At 40.3% G+C, this 20,382-nt stretch overlaps 1 protein-coding gene across 1 annotated transcript in view; it reads right to left on the bottom strand.

Annotated features, from left to right (window-relative positions):
* Positions 1-17,232, bottom strand: part of Pla2g4a (phospholipase A2 group IVA) — a 145,967-nt gene extending 128,735 nt beyond the window's left edge. Inside the window, exon 1 of the mRNA XM_075988187.1 lies at positions 17,117-17,232. The gene's annotated coding sequence lies outside the window, so the exon portion shown is untranslated. The remainder of the gene's footprint in view (positions 1-17,116) is intronic.
* Between the last annotated feature and the right edge of the window lie 3,150 nt (positions 17,233-20,382).

Raw genomic sequence — 20,382 nt, forward strand, 5'->3', positions numbered from 1 at the left:
CACACGAGATCAGGACGGGAACATCTGGTCACAGCGTAGGATGGGGTTCATGAGGCCCTGCTCCTCTCTGAGAACCTACAGCCACCTAGTAGGTAGTAGAGGAGAGACACTTTGTTGAGTAATGTAAGCACTGGTTAATTTCCCATGGTTCTGTCAATAGCCCTTCCCCCCATGCTCCTATAAGTAACTCTAATGAAATCCTTTGGTTCACAGAAAAAGGCAGAAACAATAAACATGAAAGTACAAGGGAGTACACATACTAGTCATCAAAAAGAAAGGGACCGGCAGAAGCAGGAAGACACAATGAAAGGTAATGAGGAATGGATACAATCAAACACATTATAAATATGTTTGAAGATGAAGTGAAGCAAATCATTATATACACTAATAAAAGCCTAAAAATAAACATATGGATGAATGAAAAATAAAAGATAACCACATTGTGAGACAATCTTTCAAAAAAATACCCAGCAAAGATATGACCTCCAGTTAAAAGTCAGTGGCTTTCAGACTAAATAATTGTAAGGACTGTAAAAATCCGAATAAAGCCTGTAATACTTGAGTATTATAATATTCTTGTGATGCTGTACCAATGTCAGTGTCCTGGCTTTGATAGTCTACTTTGGCTATATACGATGAGTGAGGGGGGATCTTAGTAAGAGACACACAGAACTCTGCGTAACAGTTTAGGGATTTCTTATCTTAATTGTGTCTAGTTTATTTTAAAATCCAGGGCATGTTATGGGGGCTATGGTGATGCATGCCCTTAATCTCGGGACTCTGAAGGCAAAGGAAGGTGGATCTGTAAGTTCAAGGTCAGTCCGGGCTACAAAGTGAGACCCTATCTGTAAAAAGAAATGTCAGTAGATCTCATTTTCCGTACAATTTTCATTCCAGGAACTATGAAAGTTCCTGTCCCCAGGGAACCTGGTTAGTATATGGTCACTTTTCCTCGGGGTGTAATTACTGTCAGTGACCCCACTTGCAGTTCTGGTTAGGCAGCAGCTTCCACTCACTGGCTTCTCCCCTCCCGCCACTGACGGTAATGGCAGCAGATACTTTAGGTTTCTGTGGTATTAAGACATCTCTGCCCAACTCTCCATACTAACCACTCAAAAAAAATGCCTTTACCCCCAAAATTAGCTCAGACCTGGAAATCTTACTACAACTAAGTTGCACAACCGTTACAGTGAGTGTTCATAAAACAGAAGGTTTTCCCTCATTTCTTCTAGCAAGGCTAAATAACCAGTCTTCCGGAGAAAAAACTATCTGCCAAGTGTGCAGTGAGAGATATGAAGCTCATGGTTTGACTGGGGGGTTTTTTTTGTCTTGTTTTTCCCCTTTTCTTCTGTGCCCTATAATTAGAGATTTCCAGAATACTGAAAGGAGGAGAATTTAGATCCACTTTCCCAACACGCACACGCTTGTGCCATGCAACTGGTGGCTTTCAACGAGTGATTAATACCATAATGTCTGATCAAAGCCAATTTAGTCATGTCAGAGCAACACAGGCTTCTCAGAAAGAGTGAACAAAAATGACAAAGTTAGTCTGAAGTGCTTTGTCACGTCGTCTGTCTGCTGAGGGTGACTTAACGTGGGGGAGAAGATAGTTGCCATTGAAGCTGTGGCATCTGGTGGCCAGAAGGAAAGGGATTACACTTCCTAGGCAGTGACATAAGGCTTGAGAACACAGTGCCTCCTTCTCAGAGCTTGCGTGCTCCCTCTCCCACTCTCCCATTCTGCCACTCCAACCCTCTATTCATTCTGTTGTACAAAAGGAGGAAGTGGCCCTCTACCTCACAGACTCACTGGGAGGATAAAATGAGCAAATGTATGTAAACCACAAGCAAATGAAATGAATAAGATCATGTATTATTGTCTGTAACACTGATGCTCTCCCAAAACTGCCTCAACTCTGTGAGAGGCTTGGCTCTGTCTGTGGAGACTTCTGACAAGTTTGGAGCAGGTCAGTTTGTTAAGCAACTATTACAAGGATGGTATGTTTTCCTTATGATCAACGATGAGGTTTTAATAAAAAAAAATACAAAGTGCTTAAAGATCTAATCCACTATTTTTTAAAAAATAAAAACACTGGCCACTGCTCTGTCTGATGCTGGAACCACAGTTTTCTCCATTATGCTGGATAAATAGGTGTTTGGAAAACAAAAACCCCTGGCCCTGTGTCCCTCAGCATCCTTCCCAGCCATACATAACCACTCAGGCGGTGCTGAAGTTCTGTTCCTGAATGACTTGGATGATGCTTTTCTTCTTTAACTAAAGCCAAGCAAAGCTTTCTATCACCCACAGGCAGAGAAAAATGAAGAACAAAAGGAATCAAAATAGATAAATGCACCAGGCACATGACTTTAATCTCAGCACTCTGGAGACAGAGGCAGGTGGTTCACTGAGTTGGAAGCCAGCCTGGTCTACACAGGGTTTCAGGTCAACCAAAGGTACCTAGTACATGTTTCAAAACAAGCAAATAAAGGTTGTTAAATGTATGAGACCTGTATAAGAAATGTCCCCCAGGCCATGTGACTTTAGCATAGAAAGACGGGGAGGTTCTTCGGTTAGTAGGAAACATAAATGTGCACTCCCAGACTCAGGCACCGGTTATTAACTAGTTGGATTTCTCAGCCCAGGTGTGTTGTGGAAGATTGTTTTAACTAATCAAATGTATTACATACGTTTATCCGGCAGAATATTAGGTTAACTGTGTACCGGTGTGATCGTTACTTTTGGCACGCTGCATTTGTTTAGTTATGCACAGATGTGCTGCATGTGTTTCACCTTGCCTGCCTTAGGCACCTGATTTGGTCTAATAAAAAGCTGAATGACCAATAGATAGGCAGGAGAGGATAGGCAGAGCTACCAGACAGAGAGAATAAATAGGAGGAGAAATCTAAGTTAAGGAAGAAGGAGAGAAGGAGTGAGATGCCCAGTTCAAGATGCCCAACATGAGAAGTAGCATAAGATACACAGAAAGAAAAACAAAAAGCCAGGAGGCAAAAGGTGGATGAACAGAAACAGGTTAATTTAAGTTAAAAGAGATAGCCAGAAACAAGTCAAAGCTAGACCGAGCATTTATCACTAACAAGAAATCTCTGTGTCATGATTTGGAGCTGGTTGGTGGTCCAAATGAAAGAGAAAGCCTGGTACACAGGTGCGTAGCTACAGGGCCTGCTTAGCAAGTCATAAGGAGGTTCCTGGTGCCATGTGTTGGAACCCACGCTCTTTCTTTGGAACTGATTTTTTTTTCTCTCGAATTTCTCTCTTAGATCTCTAAGCTTCTTCCTAAACTCCCATATCTGCCTTTCTAAATGTTCACTCTAAACCCACAACCACATACAGAGCCCACGCCAGAGTTTCAGAGAACGAACAGAGTCCAGTGGCTTAAGATAAGACCTCAGAGACACACGAACTGCTAATACACACAGGAAGGGGGAAAAGAAATGTTTCCATGAGGTAAAGGCTCGACGCTAAAACCTCTTCAACTCAGCTGAGGCCTGACAGTATAAATGTTCTGTGAGGAAAACCCTCCTAATGTATCTTCTAGCTCAGATCCAAGCATCTATCTCTACGTGATAGCTCAACACAAGCAAGATACTTCCTCACACAGTGATAACCCTGACTCTGAACAACATGGGGAATGCTGTGTCCTTCCCTAGTTCTCTTGCTGGACCAGGACTGATTATTTTCTCTTGATGAAAGGATGGATAAGCCAATGAGGACTTTTCATGGCAAACTGGGGAAACTACCCAGACTGTAGATGAAGCCATGTGCTGGAATTACATAAGAGAACTCCCTATTCATAGACTCTAGAACAACAAACCAATCCACATTTAAGCAGTTACTAGTTTTAGCACTAATTTTTCCCATATTAAACTCAATTAAACCTGTGATAGATTGATCAAATTGATTTCACTTTATGTTTACTTAAATGTTTTGAACTGTTTTCTGTGCTTCTGAGCTTTCTTTTTCTTTTTTTCTCTCATACCATACACCCCTTCTGCAGTCTTCCCTCCCTCCTCTCCTCGCATCCTCCCTCTTACCTCCCGTCTTCCCCAAATCCTTCCTCCACAGTTTCTGTTCAGAAAAGAGAAGGCCTCTCAGGATATCAACAAAACATGGCATAACAAGTTACAATAAGATTAATATTCACTCAGGGAGGCAGAGGCATGAGGATCTCTGTAAGTTTGAGGCCAGCCTGGTTTACAAAGTGAATTCTTAAGAGAGCCAGAGCTACAAAGAGAAACCCTGTCTTGAAAAGCAAATAAACAAAAATAAATAAATAAAGAAAAGAGATTAATACATACTTGTTAATCATTTCCCAGATACTTGTTAAATAATATACACATACTATCTAGTTTATTTTTCTTAACAAGATAGTAATTGTCATTAATATTTTTGACATTAAATCTAACTACGTTTAGAAAACCGAACAACTGGTCTAACTGAAACCTTAAACTCTATCTCAATGTTATATAAAAATACCTCGCTCAAATAGTATGAAACATTAACAGGACTAAGCCAACCCTAGAATTGAGACCTGCCTCATTGCAATTCTTTCTTCCTACATCATTGTGACACAGCAAATAAAATCCTAAAGGGCGAGCAAGATGACTCAGAGCGCAAAGGCACTGCTGCCAAGACTGACGACTTGAGTTCAATACCAGGACCTACATGGTTGGAAGGAAGAAGTAGGAGTACAGCGCTCCTAAGTTGTACTCTCATGTAAACAAATACACACACAGAGAACAGCTGTTGTACATCAGCAATATCTACACACATACATATGCTCACGAAATAAGCATAATTTTTAAAAGACATGACATCCCAAACATTTGAAAATTACATGTTAAGAAATATAGTTATTGACTCGGCAGTGGTGGTGCACTTGGGGGGCAGAGGCAGACAGATCTCTGTGAGTTCGAGGCCAGCCTGGTCTACAGAGTGAGTTCCAGGACAGGCACCGAAGTGACACAGAGAAACTTGTCTCCCAAAAAAAGAAGAAGAGAAAAAAGGGAAAAAGAAAGAAAGAAACACAGGTGTCTCAGTAAGAAAGTAACAGGATATAAATGTTATCTTTTCAAAAAAAAAAGAAAGGAAGGAAAGGAGGATGGAGGGAGGAAGGGGAGAGGAAGGAAGGGAGGAAGGAAGGAAGGAAGGAAGGAAGGAAGGAAGGAAGGAAGGAAGGAAGGAAGGAAGGAAGGAAAGAAGGAAAGAGAGAGGATGGAAGGGAGGGAGGAAGAAAAGGCTGCAGCTTTGTGAGCAGCATTCACTTTTTTACAGTTCTAGAAACTGGAAGTCCAAAACCAAAACTTTGCATATTGGGCTCCAGTATCCCCTGCTTACTTATGGTGGTGGTCTCCTCATCAAGCCCCTCTTTTCCCTCTTCCCATATTTCCCAGAGATCTCTGTGTGTTTAAATGTTCTATTAGGACAGCACCTAGTTGTTCTCCTAGTATGTTATTGTCTTATGGCCCACCTGACTGATCTAGTTTTAAATTAATCATCCCTTGAAAGCAGCATAGGTATGGCAGTCCCGAATCCAGCGATGAAGGACGGAGTGTGAATGGCTTGGTGTCACTTCAGGGGGAGACAGACAATGAATGCCAGCAGCCTAGCTGTTTTGAGACAGACACTGAGCCAGGCTGTTGGTGAGAAGGCAGCACAGTACCTTTTCCCTCAGGGCAACCACCCCATCTGGCCATTCAGCAAGCTGCCATGTACACCCCCAAGCATTCCATATCGATGAACACAGCACACTACTTAATGCTCCACTCTTGTGTTTGCCACCGCCACCTTGCCTCTAGGCAGCACTCAATCAGAGGAACCTGCCCACCTCAGAGTGGACAAACAGGCCTGCCAGTTCCATGGTGAATTACAAAGCAGAAATCTCCTCAGTCCCCGGCCAGCTTTTTCGTGTTCTTCCCTTGACATGTAGATTGGCTGTTATTTTCCATCCCTGCACCTAAGCAAGTGGCCATTCGGGATATATTTTAGAGTCATAAAATTTTGAAGTTGGAGGAAATACTCTTATCATGCCAGCCATCCATCACTGTGCACTTATAAGCTGCAGCCTAAGGAACAGACAAGCGGAGCCACGCAGGGGGACAGCTAGGGGACAGCCCTATACTCATCTCTCCTTCTTTAGACCTCAGTGTGTACAGGAAAGACTTTTAGAATTAATCAAAATTAAAATTAAATGTATATACATTTGCCTTTCAGTTTGGCCAGTATACATACGTTTAGTGACTAAGTTACTAGTTTGGAGGTGTGGTGTAGATTCAATGTATGAATTTGAGGAAAAATTGCAACTGAATTTCCCCATGTGACTGATTAAACAAAATGAATTTACACTTTATTTCATCTTTTATACTTTCCTATGTTTGAGCCATAGTTACAAGTTGTTTATTTACAAATATTACGTGTTTTTGAAACCTCTGTCACTCATACCGCTATGAAATAGCATTACACTGCTGGTTGGAAAACACGCAGCCTTCATTTTTAGATAATATAGAATAAGGATATTCTGTCTTGTCTCTTATAGAAACTGACCAGGTGATTTAGTCAGTGTTAACTAGTTAAACACATCTAACAAAGTACCAAGAAATATGGGGTGCCTTGAGGCTACGCCTGTGGTTTCTCTGCCGACTGGAAGGTGCAAATAGGCCCTTTTGCTGAGGACTCCAGTCCCTCTTTAACCGCCAAGTTTTGCTTTATTTTCTACCCTTGATTTACTAATAATCGCCCTCCAGGGAATGCTCCATCTTTCCTGGAAGACTAAGAACCCAGGCAAAGCCGCCTGGAAATGCATCTGACAGGAGGAACTGTCTCGCGGGAGCCATTTTGATTCTAGATGAACTCTTCCCCACTCTGCTTTTCAACCAGCTTCGAACAGCAACTATTTTGGAAGCTTAGGACACTGACTTTGCTTGTAGCAAATTTACATTTGATGTTTGGAGGGAATGACAGTAATTCTAATTCAACTAATTCAATCCATCACTCTATAACACGCACATAGTCAAGATGTAGCACAAATGCATTAAGGTGCCGCCAGCAGAAGACGGCAGCGTAGACAGAATGCATTTTCTATCATTTTACCCTTGATGGTTCTGGGCGTCATTTTGTCCTCAAAAATATTGGATCAAATTTAAAACAGTGTTGGTGTGTGCTTCAGAGGCACCAAGCCACTCTTAAGTAGTATTTAATATACATTGACGACCACAATCTATGTATATTTATTCTGTTCAGGATTGTGTAACGTGAAATAAGGTTCAAGGTCGCGATTCTCTTCTCAGATGTAACGGGTTTTAAAGATGTGCTTCTAAATACTGTGAATGCCAGTTCTCTTCTGAAATAAGAAACAAACTCGGTCTTTTGCAGGATAAAGGGGTCTATGAAGACAAAGTTTGTTTTTTGAAGAAGATACTCTTGATTGCCTTTTGGTTGTGTATCCTGGTAACAGTCTAATGAAGGTTACAAACTCTGTGATACAGCATGAGGTTAAATTTATTTAATAAAACCATCAGATTGCAAAGGAAAACAATTCTGATACAATATGGTACTGTGGCAGTCTATGAATATTAAATAATATTACATGTGGCGTGTTGCCTCTGAGGAACACTAGCATTGTTCTAAATTTGATACAATGATTGAGGACAGAATGACTCCCAGAACTATGAAGAGTAAAACGATACACTATGCATTCTCTCTGTGCCCCCGTCCTCTGCTGACACCATAGGTACTTGTACTACGCCTTGAATATTTGCTACTATACAACAATAGATTGAATTAAGTGAGTTAGAATCACTATCGTTGCCTCCAAATAGCAAGTGTATATTCCCTCAGCCTTTGTGCATGAGCTAGAAGGTTGCCCTAAAGGCATTAGCCAATCTGTCCGGGTTCAGTTGAGCGTCTCCTGCTGCTTTTTAAAATATAAAATTAACAAAAATAATGCTCGGCACTCCCCTTCATTTTGCAGATGAGGAAGTTGGCTGACTGTAACTAAGTCATAACCTAAGAGACGAGGGCGGAACAAGAAGAGAGGTACACAGTGACTTTCCATTTCATGACCTGTCATGACAGCAGGAGAGGAGGGAGAGGGGAAGGAAGGGAAGGAGATAGAAGAGAAAGAGGAGAGAAAGGAGGAGGGGAAGGAAAGAGAAGGAAAGGAAGGAAATAAGGGAAAGGGGAAGGAGGGAAAAGAGGGAAAAGAGGAGGGAAAGGAAGGAGAGGGGAAGGAAGGGAGGGAGGAGGAAGGAAGGGAAGGAGGAAAAGGGGGAAGGAGGGAGAGGGGGAGGAAGGGAAGGAGAGAGAGGAGAAGGAGGGAGGGGGAAGAAGGGAAGACCTTCCTAGGATGGGGCAGTGCAGCCAGCAACAATCTCGCAGCCTCTGACAGCGTCCCCTCTTCTTACATGACAGCCGGCATAAGTGCCTCAGACTGACTCTAATTAGTTCTGAACTAAGGTTCTTTTATGGGAAGAGAATTTATGAAAATGTCTAATGGACTTAAGAAAACATGTGACTTACTTTTTAGCGTTGAAAAAATATGTGAGTCAATATTTCAATTTTGTTTTTGTCTGGGGTGGGAAGAACCTATCACTGGGCTTATGATAGCCAGCTGTTCCCTAAGATGCTATTAATTAAAAAAGAAGCATGTGACATGACTTGTAGATTAAAAAACAAAAAACAATTTTTTGGTTATAAAAGGACATCCTGGCAGTAGGACTCTGAAAAATCCTCTTTTTTATGATGGTTTTATTACTAAGTGTCTCAGACATAACATGATTTTGGTTTGGTTTTGGTTTTGTATTACTAGGGATGGGACCTGGAGCCTCACGCATGCTAAACTTCTGCTGGGCTAACTTCTAACACTGTATTGCAGAATTGCATCAGTTTAATCAAATTCTAGACTATCTTATCAGATACACTAATACTCTGAGAGCCAGGTATGATGGGACATACCTGTAGTCCCAATACCAGGAAACCAAGGATCCACAGTGGTCTAAATAGTCAGTTCCAGCCCTAAGTGCCCATCTTAAAATAATAGATAATAAGCAATAATAATAATTTTTAAGTTTTCCTCAGAAACTGGAGTGGCGAACAAATGACTGATGTTGTGCTAGGTGAGACCTAAGGACTCCCCTGGGAATCAGCAGGAGACACAGAGGAGGCAACCAACTTCAGCAGCAATCCCACCAATTAGGACATGAAGAAAACAGATTCCAGAACGTCGCCTCTTGGAACAGGTAAAAAGTCATTGAGATCCAGTGAAGTGTAGAAAGAGGCATGGAGTCCAACAGGGGTTTGAAAGGAACAAAGGCTCCATTCCTTCCTACAGGAAAGCAAGCCAATGTGTGACACACCCTGCCTGTTACTAACTAACTTGCCTCAAGAGAACTGAGTCCTAAAAGTTCCTGGGTTTCTATGTATTCCAATTTCTCTGTAGGGTTTGGTCCTGTCTGGGTTTTTGTTTTGCTTAATGCACTATTTTATTTTCAAGGCTTTCAACTTCTTTTCCTTTCTTTCTTCTTTCTTTCCTTCCTCCTTTCTCCCTTCTACTCTTCCTCCCTCCTTTTTTTCCATCTTTCTTCCCTCTCCTTTTTGGAAAAGACAGAAACAAAAATAACAGAAGACACACACATTCTACATAGCATCTTCGACCTATCATCTACAGCTAGAGTGAAATCCATAGCCAGTCAGTGGCTGTGTTTTCAAGTCTCATCCTCAGAACCCGAAGAGGCTCTTGACCAACACTGCAGCCTCTAAGGTCTCAGGAAAGCTTCCATCCCCACTCCTGGAAGTGACCTGGCATCCTTTTCAGTCTCCGGGATCTCACCCACTTACACTCTGTTGGTTAGGACTCCCCTGTATGTGGCAGTCCCTCACTAGAGAGGGAGCCTTCCTTCTCCTCCACAGATCTGGCACACATGGCTCTGAAGGAGAGATCCTTACTTTTATAAGGACTTTACACTGATGGCAAAGACTTTCTTTCCCTAACCATCAAACGTCAATCAGATTATCTGATTGGCAAAGCTGCTATAGTCTCCACCGGTCCTGGCTCCCCCCAGAAGGGATCCTTTGTTTGTTGTACCTAGATCTGCACTGTCCTCTGGCTTCAGGCATGGCCACCCCACTTCTACTTTCTCCTCTCATTCGTCTCCATTAGCTCACTGAGACTAACCTGGTAACCATCAGGACCAACCTCCACCTTCTCTAACATAGGGGTCATTTCTGCACCCTCATCCTACTCAGCCTTTGTTTCCTCTGGAATAATCATCCTTCCCACGCTTCCATGATATTATCCCAGAATCTGGTTTCCCATCTAATTTTCTGGTTGCTTCTTTGCAGGTTCCTTTACAAATGCTATTCTCTATCAGGAGCCAGTGTGAACCATACTATTTTCACTCTATTCACCTCCTACCTCTTGCCCATCACATCTTCTTACGTGGACCATTTCATCATTTGTCCTTGACACGAGAGAGGTATCACTACAGACAATGTGGAGAAGTTCTGCTTAACTTATTGCAAACTTTTACATTTTCTAAATTTAAATCTCTGCTTATTGCTAACTCAGAAAATAAATACTAAGTGACAGATTATAATAACCATTTAATAGTTTTAAATGAAGCCCTTTTATTTTGATATTTATTTCTTTGGTTTTGATAGTAGGACCTTGCGCAGGCTCAGCAACACACTACCACTGAGCTATGTCCAGCGCTATTGTCTTACTACTCACTTTGACACATGACCTCACTAACTTAACCAAACTAGCCTTGAACTCACTCTGTACAGAAACATTGAATTTCTAACCTACCTACCAGGGATTATAAACCCGGCACCTAACCCTTTGGTTAAGGAACCATTTTAAATTATATTTTTTGCTGTAACAAATCTTTCCAAAATGTGTTGACTGCAACTTCTGAAAATCAAGACTCTACTAATACTTAGAAGCTATTATGTGGACATGTACACTATACACTGAAAGCAAAATGCTATTCAATGGACTGCAGAAATGCCAGGTTTTAATCTTTAAGTTGTGTTCATGAACTCAGCCAATTTTGAAATCATCTCCTTCTTACTTATAAAAGATGAAGGAAAGGAGATGAAACCTATTTGAAGTTGTGGCAGATGCAGTAGCTGAAGGTTATTCAGCGATCATAATCACAGATGAAAGAGTCTATACAGAATGATCTGTATTGTTCTGCATGTGCACACCTTGATGCACTTTCCCTCAAGCTGATTTTCTATAAATTCTGACATAATTGCTCTAAATTATTTCTCTAAATCTGTCTCCTAATATCACATAAAATACAGGTTAAGAAAATCCACAAACTAATTAATTTTGTGCTTTCATAAATAAATAACAGAATCTAAAAATGTAGGACATGGTTTGTGTTCCCCTAGACTATCTCAGGCAAGCAGTGTCTTCTGGAATTACAGATCCACGAATCCAACAATTAAATATATTTCAAGCAGGGGTTAAAAACCAGCTTGCTGCTTATGGAGTACATTCAACTTGCTTATCTTGTCAAAGATGTGGGCATGAAGTGTGGGGCAAATAGGAAGTGTGCCAATTCACTGACTGAAACTCAGAAGCTCCTTGCTGACCTGATGTTTGCAGACCCAGCATGCAAGTCTCAGCTATTGCATATTGCTTGTGACCAGGCCATGGGTATGCACACCAAGCCATGCATATGCATACCAAGACATGCGTATGCATACCAAGACATGCGTCTGCATACCAAGACATGCATATGAATACCAAGACATGGTGTAACTGGTTTACAAGTCTTGAGAAGAAGCTTCTATCTTCTTTACTGTAAGCTTCCAGATTGCTAGGGAAAGTAAACTTTTTATTTTGTTCTGCAAAGGATGAAGGTAAATGTTTTATACTAACTGTCTGGCATAATTAGTGATGGAAAGAACCTTAAGACTCCAAATAGTCTAAGAAACTCCTTTGTTTTCTACCTGGATATAAGTCCTTTGGTTAAATAAGTATGTATTATCATGATTCATAAAAATCATTCTTTAACATGTCTATTTCAGTTTTGATAAAATATCATGAGTTATTTTCATTAAAGCCATATGTACCTGATTAAAATACTAAGTAGTTCAAAAACTCTAAAATTACAAATCAGAAACTAATTTCTCAGTCAGGCTGAGTGTTAGTGCAACGTCCTAGTTACAAGGGCAGAACAGCGGATCTGCTATGGGACTGGATTTTGGGACAATGTACTTTTCTTTGCCTTCCTTCACAATTTTTCAGTTGACCCCAGTAGGAGGAGGCTGACAACCACAAATAAAGTCCATCAAAAACAGGGACTATGAACAAACCCCCTGGTCTAATGAAATACACAAAGTCCCTAGGGATGGATGCTAGGGACACAGGCTTGGACAGAGAAGCTAATTGATTTTTCCCAAATTTCTCTTTTCACATCTATAAATGTAGATAGTAGTAACTGCTCTGCTAATTCATAGTTATTAACCACCCTTCCAAAGAATGGAATTTCTATTCACTTTGTTGTTGTTGTATTGGGAACTGATCTTCAGTTTAGTGAATGCTTGAAAAGCAAATGACCCACAGTGAGCTACATCCCAACCTCTCCCCCCTTTTTTAACCTTTAAAAACACTTTAGACAGGATCTCATTAAGTTGCCTAGGTTGGCCTTCAACTTAATGTGCAGCCTAGGCATGCCTTAAACTTGTTAACCTCCTGTGTCGGCTTTCCAAGTAGCTAGGATTACATGCCTGTACTACCAGCCTCAGTTATGAATGAAGTTCTTATGTAGCCTTTTAATAAACCATATAGCACTATATAAATAGAAGATAATAATAGAACTCATTTTTTTTTCAAACTAAATGATTGGGAAAATAGCTCATACGTAGAAACAAAATAAATAAAAAAAATATGTTGAGTCCTGCAGTCATGAATTTTCTATATTTGAGAAGAATGCTGAAATTAGACATGTTAGAGACACTTGTGTACTAACTCAAAACCTATTCTTGCCTAAAAGTCCAAAATTTGCCTTTAGACTTCAAGGCGAAGCAAAAAGAATAGAGGATGAAGGAAATGAACGCACACTATTCCCAGCTACACGTACTAACAAGCAGGAAGAAAAAAGGTGAGGGCTGTCCATTATCTTTTCATTTCAGCTCACCCACAGGTGTCTGTTGAGTTGTCTAAAGATATTTGATTTAATTAAGCAATTAAACTGGTAGTGCAGCTTTTCAAAACTGCTTACAGTCAGCACTGAGTTATTTGCATTTGTTTGAGAAGAGAAGGAACTGTATTTAAGATTGCTATGTGTGTATTTAAAGTCACCCACAGGAAAACAATAACTGAGGCCTACTATCAAGAGCAGCAAAAAGCATGCTGCAGCCCCAACCCTCAACACACACACACACACACACGCACACGCACACGCACACGCACACGCACAGGTAATGGCATCAAAAGATCAGAAGAAATCTTCCATTTGCTGCCTTCTCTGAAAAGAACCCCAGAATCACTCCCAGTTCCCCAGCTCTTTGTTGTGCCAGTAGTCAAGAGATAGAAGACAATGAGTTAGTTGGTCAACACTTAAGCTCATTCCACACGCATTATTGACAAACATGGGCATTCTTTTTACAAAACTTTGTTATGAGTGATTGTCACACAACCAGCTCTTAGCCTTTGCCCTACTTGTCTACATTAAGCAAGCCTGGATCTCTCCAGAACTGTGAGAAACACTACAACGTTTGGGGAATCTTTTCAGAATCCTCTTGCACTTCCTCAATTTTGGCAAATTATGAGTCTATGAGAATGTGATTTGCTTTCATGTTCTTGTGCATTCCCACACATTGTGAAGGGAAGTCCCACGAAACACTGAAACTAAACCCCTAAAAGATATGTCTATAGGATTTCTGTCTCTACATCTGGATCAACAAGACCCTTGAGATTCTTCAAAATCTTTGAGGATATCATAAGATCTCTGATGATCTCAACTATAGCAGTTCAGATTCACCATGCTAAAAGTTAAATCTGGGAGAAAGCATTAAAGTAGCATTTGAAGATGCAAACATCTAAATAACCATTCTGAACATTTGCCAAACTTCTTTTAGGAAGAGATCCAATTGTAAATAAGGTAACAGTCTTCCTGTAGTGGCTGAATCACTGGATTCTCTGCTTATTCCGTATTCTTATTCATAGCATCCAATGTAATCGTAGAGCCAATGTAACTCTAGGCCAACTCAAATACCTTAAGCTGCTTATGAATGGATATATGTTTCAAAAGCAAAATGACAAACAGTAACTAGTATTCTGTGACATTTTGTTAAATGTTTTGAGGATCCTCAACATACTGCATTATTTTTATTCCTATTTTACAGCTAAAATATAACAATATAAGATTAAGTAACTAGGTCGCTTATGACCTTATCACTTGAAAGTTGTGGAATTTTTGTCAACGTCTGGAAATGCACCCTTAAGACTGAGTCATAATGAGTTATACAAACATTAATATAATGGCTCTAGATTAAATAGTACTTAGAATATGAAAACTTGTAATTTATCTAAATATTCAATGACAGATTACTGCTCAATCCAGTATATCTACAGACTGGACATAGCTCATGTAAAGAGTCATAGTCTTTAATCTCTACATGGTATCTAACTTCTAGATGAGACTCACAGTATCTAAAAACTATGGATGAATATAAAGTCACAATTATAAAGCATGTCTTAATAGAATCATGTAAATCAGGAGAAAGTACCATAGAAAATGACACTAAATTCAACTTTCTGAGTGTACAAGTGAGAGTCCATATTACATAGGAAGATGTGTAAAAGCATATGAATGCAAATCCATGGATTCTTTTTCTCTATTCTACATCTCTGTAAGCTGGATAATCAACAATACTAAAAGAGTAAATAAATAGATGAAAGTCATTTAAAACTTAATCCTTGGAGGAGAATAAGTAATTTTTTCTCTTTTGTTCTTTGCAATTTTCTATTATTTAAAAAATTTTGATAGTGGGTGTGAATTATGTTTGTAATAGGCAATACTATGAAAACTCACAATTGGTCTGGTAAATACAAATTAGAAAGTTAAAAATAAAAGTAGACTATATACAGATATACTTCATGATCCAATAAACAATTTGCATCAATTTCTGTTATGTTTATTATAGTTAAGTAAAAAGATTCATCAGAAGTTGTAAAAGATAACAAGTCTCATACTTCATGACTGATTATTATTGGGGTTGAGTCTAGAATCTAGGTCACTTGCTTTCCAGGCAAGTGGCTCCTCACAGCCCCAAGGTGCTTAGAATTCCTAAGTATTGGTGAACAATGGCCAGTGTGGACACTAGATTGTTGACATTAGAATATGGACAGCAAGACAGCCCTACACTTACAAGTAGACTAGTTTGCTACTTAACTTTGATGTATTATCAGAAAGCCTACAATTCTAGGAAATATCCATTCCTTTGGCAAAGGTGTGAATTTCTTTCTTTCAGATCCGTGTGCATTGGAAGAGCGTACATACATTATCCCGGGAGGGTTCCAAAGTTCCCAAAATGCTTGTGAAGGAGTCAGTGATCAACGAGAAAGAAAATGGATAAAAGAAATATCATCTACGAGCATGGTGGGAGTGTGGTCATCTACGAGCATGGTGGGAGTGTGGTCATTTACGAGCATGGTGGGAGTGTGGTGGTAAACAGAAGGGGAGGAAAGGGAACCCTGCAAGTTCTGTCTTCCTCTTTTTTTAATTCCTGGAACATGTCTATTAGTATGTAATGACACAGCTTCAGGACTCAGCCTTCTGAGCGACAGCACGAAGGCAGATAAGGAGCTAAAAACATGAACTTTACCAGCGGCTGAGACATATGTGTCAGAACTTTATTTTTCCTATTTAAAAATAAGTATGAAATGCTATGAAAATAACTTATACTGTTAGGATGAGAGTTTCTCTTTCCATGAAATATGTTTCCCATGGAGGAAGGTTGTAGAACTTTGAGAAAAGGCAGATTAAATATTTCTCTAGACATTTCACAATTATTGCCTAATTTAAAATTTAACTCTTCCTGAGCGCAATAAAAAACAAAGACCCAACTTCACTGACAAGGTCCAGTACACCTGGGATATAATTTCAGACTCAATAGGTTTACTTCATTAAATTTCCCATGACCCTCTTTGACTGCAATTCCAAATTACCCAACAAACGGAAACAAAACAAAATATACCCCCCCTTCCCAAATTAGAATCCCAGATATAACATTTAACCATTCTAAGGGGCATGTCGCTAATGCTCTCCACCCCCTTCACCGAAAGCAGTATAAACTTCAGCCGAAAGCAGGAACATTTTTCTTAAGCTAGTTTTTGAAGTGATGAATATATAAATATAAAACTGAAAAGACAAGTTGTAAAGAGCTTAAATGAGTGAAGTCACTGTTATTTCAAAACCAAATGCCTTTCCCCCTTCCTTCCTTCCTTTGAGCCCCAGTTCGAAAATAGTTTTCACACTCAAAATTCAAGCATGCAACTTGATAATGTATTTTCGAGAAAATTTTTGACCTGTTCTCCTGTCAGGATAGATGAGTTACCAAAAGACTAGAGGAAATAGCAATGCTTGTTAGTTCACGGTTAGTTTTTCAGTATTGTTCATCGCACAGCACAGCAACACGTTAGATACCCAAGAGCTCTCTGCATGTCACTAACATGACTCTTTATTTAACCATTAAAATTCAAATGAGTCACCAAATGGCCCCTAAGGATTTCCATTGTCAAGCAACATACAACTCAAGTTCAGGAGTCCTCGGGAGTCACTGGGTGGCATCACGTGGAACACAAAGACGCGCCAAGTCACTTCTCTATAAATACTAAATTTCCCAGCACCCGCGGAAGGAAACAATTTCTCCCTTTAATTCAGCCTGCTCGTGGGACCCAGAAAAGCAAGTCCTCCGGAGTGAGAAGGGGACTGAAGCCGGCTGGCTCTGCAAATCTTTCCCAAAGGCAGAGGAGGGAAAGCAGTGAGCTTTGATCAGGGGTGGCAGCCTTCCTTCTCGGCAGCTGCCCACAGATACCTGGGGAGGGTGCGAGAGGGAGCAGGCAGGGAGAGGAAATGCTTACAGTTCCCAGAGTTAAATGAGACTCCTCCTCAGGCTTCTTGGTGCCTCTAGCTTTCAGTCAGTCGGGATCCCCACACAGTTCCGACTTGAAGAAAGTCTTTTCCCACTGGGAGGAGGGGCTAAGAAGTGGGCCGGTCTCACTGACTGGATGTTAAGGTGGAATTCAAACCAGGGCGAGCTCTTCTGGTGAAGGCTAACATCATACATGTGCGTGTTTAGTTTTTAAAGTCGGGCCTTTAAAGCCATAAAATATGCTTTAAAAACGTGTGGCCTAACTGGTCCTAGACTGTGTGTGTGTGTGTGTGTGTGTGTGTGTGTGTGTGTGTGTGTGTGTGTGTGTGTGTGTGTGTGTTGATACTGCAGCTTTTGCCCTTAAGCAGTCACTACTTCCTCTTTTTTTCCCCAAAAGTGTAAGAGCTAAGTTGAAAAGATAATGAACTATCTTGAGCATTTTTAAAGTCTTTAAAAAGCTACGTTCTAAACAAACACCACAGATGAAATACGCACATTTTACAGCTGAATAATTTTGGACCACTTTAAAAGTCAAACCTGCTCAAGCTTTTCTCTCCAAACTCAAAACCTCTGAAAAGACACTTCGAACAATAGAACACACTTTCAGACTTAGAAACAACACCAAACCTGGCAGAATCCCAAGTTGCGATAACATTTGAAGTATCTGATCACTTTGATGAGAAGAAAGCGCAGGTATTGCGTCCCTTACCGAGCAAGCTTGCTGGTAGCTCATACCTGTAACCCCAGCACTTGGGAGGTGTGAGTTGAGGGCCAGTCTAAGTAACACATTGAAGCCATATCTCAAAGAAGCAAACCTCACGAGAATCCATAGAACACTGTTATCCTAAGGACCCTGGACAGGAGCCTTGCAGAACTCTGCTTTATCAGCAATGGCCACTATCTTGCCCCTTCCTCCCAACAACTCCTTCAATCATCTCCCAATTATTATCTTCAATGCTTTTTAAAAATTATGATTTTTTTCCTTTTACAAACTCTCAGTTTGCTTTCTAGCACTGGGATAAACTATTTTGGTCCCAAAGCAACTTCTGGGGACAGGATTTGTTTGACGTACACGTCCCAATCCCAGTCCATAATGAAGTGAAGCCATCATAAAAAGAAATCAAAAACCTGATTTCAAAGAAAGACCTGGAGGTGGAAAGTAAAGCAGAAACCAAGGCGAAATGCATTTTTCACCTCATTTCCTAATTTATTTGTTTTTGTTTTATAAGACAGGGTCTCATGCAGCCTAGGCTGGACTCAAACTGAACTGTCTAGCAAAAGAGACTTTAAACTCCTAATTCTCCTGCCTCCACCTCGCTGGGATCACAGACACATGCCACAATGCCTAGCAATTGATATCATTAAAGTTTTTGAATGTTCCTTTTTCAATCAAGAGTAAAGTAAATATAAAAGGCAAATCTGGATCTTTCATTCCATCACAAAGCACAAGTGTATGTGGTATAAAACAGAAAGAATCACACGGTTGAAATAAAATGACAATCTACCATAGAAAACACAGCTACAGATAAGTCATATTCAAGAACTTTTGGCAAACAGTTGGATTAGAAATGAGTTTGCCCTGGTTTCTTCTACCCATTTGCAGCAACAATTCCACAAACTGTTTTCTGCTCTCCAAGATTCCTCTAAATTTCTTGCAGCAAATGGCTGTCCAATTTTAGTGACTCTGTCATAATGGGCACGAACCCCATTACTCAGCATGGAGAAGGATTTCCAGGCACTCTGTGGAGTTCTGAAAATATTTATGCTGTTGGCATTTAAATGTACTGACGACAGTGTGTAGTCTAAGCCCCATGCCCTCTGTGCTGAGGCAATTCTCAGTAGGAAGAATTATTGCTGAGTAAATTTCCAATGTTTCTCAAGTAGCGGAACCCTGAGAGATGTCAGTGTAGGGTTTTCCTTTAGCACGTTGGCTGTGTCGGACTAGGATAATAATAGCATTCTTATATCTGTGTTTATAAAGTCACTGCCTGGAACCTCAGGAATACTTCCCCACTTGCTCTTTCAAATACATGATCAGGCCTCAGCAACTACCTCAAAACAGCTTTCTCCATTCTTCATGTATATATCATTTTTCTTCGGTTAGACAGACAACAAAACAAGTCATTTTATCTTTACCCAAATTGCAAAGATAGTCACATACCGGGATTTCATTTCATTTATTACAATTACATGGCTTTAAATTCCATAGTTATGCCTAGTTTATTTTTGTAGGTGAAGTAAAATTGAGATAGCATTCAATAAAAATAGTCTAAGAACTGCTTTGAAAAAAAGCTGTGGGTCATGGGGCAATTCTTCACGCTGAGCACTCTGGAGACAGGCTGAGGCAGACAGATTTCCATGAGCTGAAAGCCAGCCTGGTCTAGATAGGCAGTTCCAGCCTATTCAGGGCTACTGAGTGAGACCCAGTCTCAGAGGAAGAGAAAAACAGAGAGAGAGGCGGAGGGAAGAAAGAAAACCGAGGTTGTCGAGATGTTCACTGGGTAAACTTGCTTGGTGTGCAAGGTCGATGATCTGAGTTTGATCCTTGGATCCTACACTATAGTGGAAAGAGGAAACTAACTGACTCCTGAAAATTGTCCTCTTACCTCCACAGGAATGACTATTATTATTACTATTATTAGAAGCAATTTAATATAATAAACATAATTTTAGTAATAAATATAATTTAAACATAAAAATAAAGAAAAAACATTTACTTAATGAAAATAAAACTGTATTTGCTCTGAATTAGCTAAATGAGGTGCTGGGAAGATGCACAGTTGCTGAAGGATTTGACAAGGAAGTGTGAGGATACTGTTCCTGGTCCCTAGCACCCATATTAATGGCAATTCCTTTTTACAGTCACAGAAGCAGTGATGTGTAGATTCCTGGGGGCTAGCTGGCCAGATAATCTAGCTGAAACGGTGAGCTCCAAGTTCAATAAGAGATCCTGTCCCCAAAATGATGATGATGATGATAAGGTCAAGGGACTAGAGAAATGGCTCAAGAGCACCTGATGCTCTTCCATAAGACCCATGTTAGATTTCCAGAACCCATGTTGAGCAGCAAACAACTACTTGTATCCCAGCTCCAGGGAATCTGATGTCTTCTTCTGACCTCCATGGCCATGTACACATAGGAGACAGAAATAATATAAATAACATTTTAAAAATATATAAGATGTTCAGGAGGATGCCTATATGTTTTTCTTGAAAGGAGACAGAGACAGAGACCCACATTGGAGCACCGGACTGA

This window comes from Microtus pennsylvanicus, chromosome 10, assembly GCF_037038515.1.
Source record: "Microtus pennsylvanicus isolate mMicPen1 chromosome 10, mMicPen1.hap1, whole genome shotgun sequence".
Lineage (NCBI taxonomy): Eukaryota > Metazoa > Chordata > Mammalia > Rodentia > Cricetidae > Microtus > Microtus pennsylvanicus.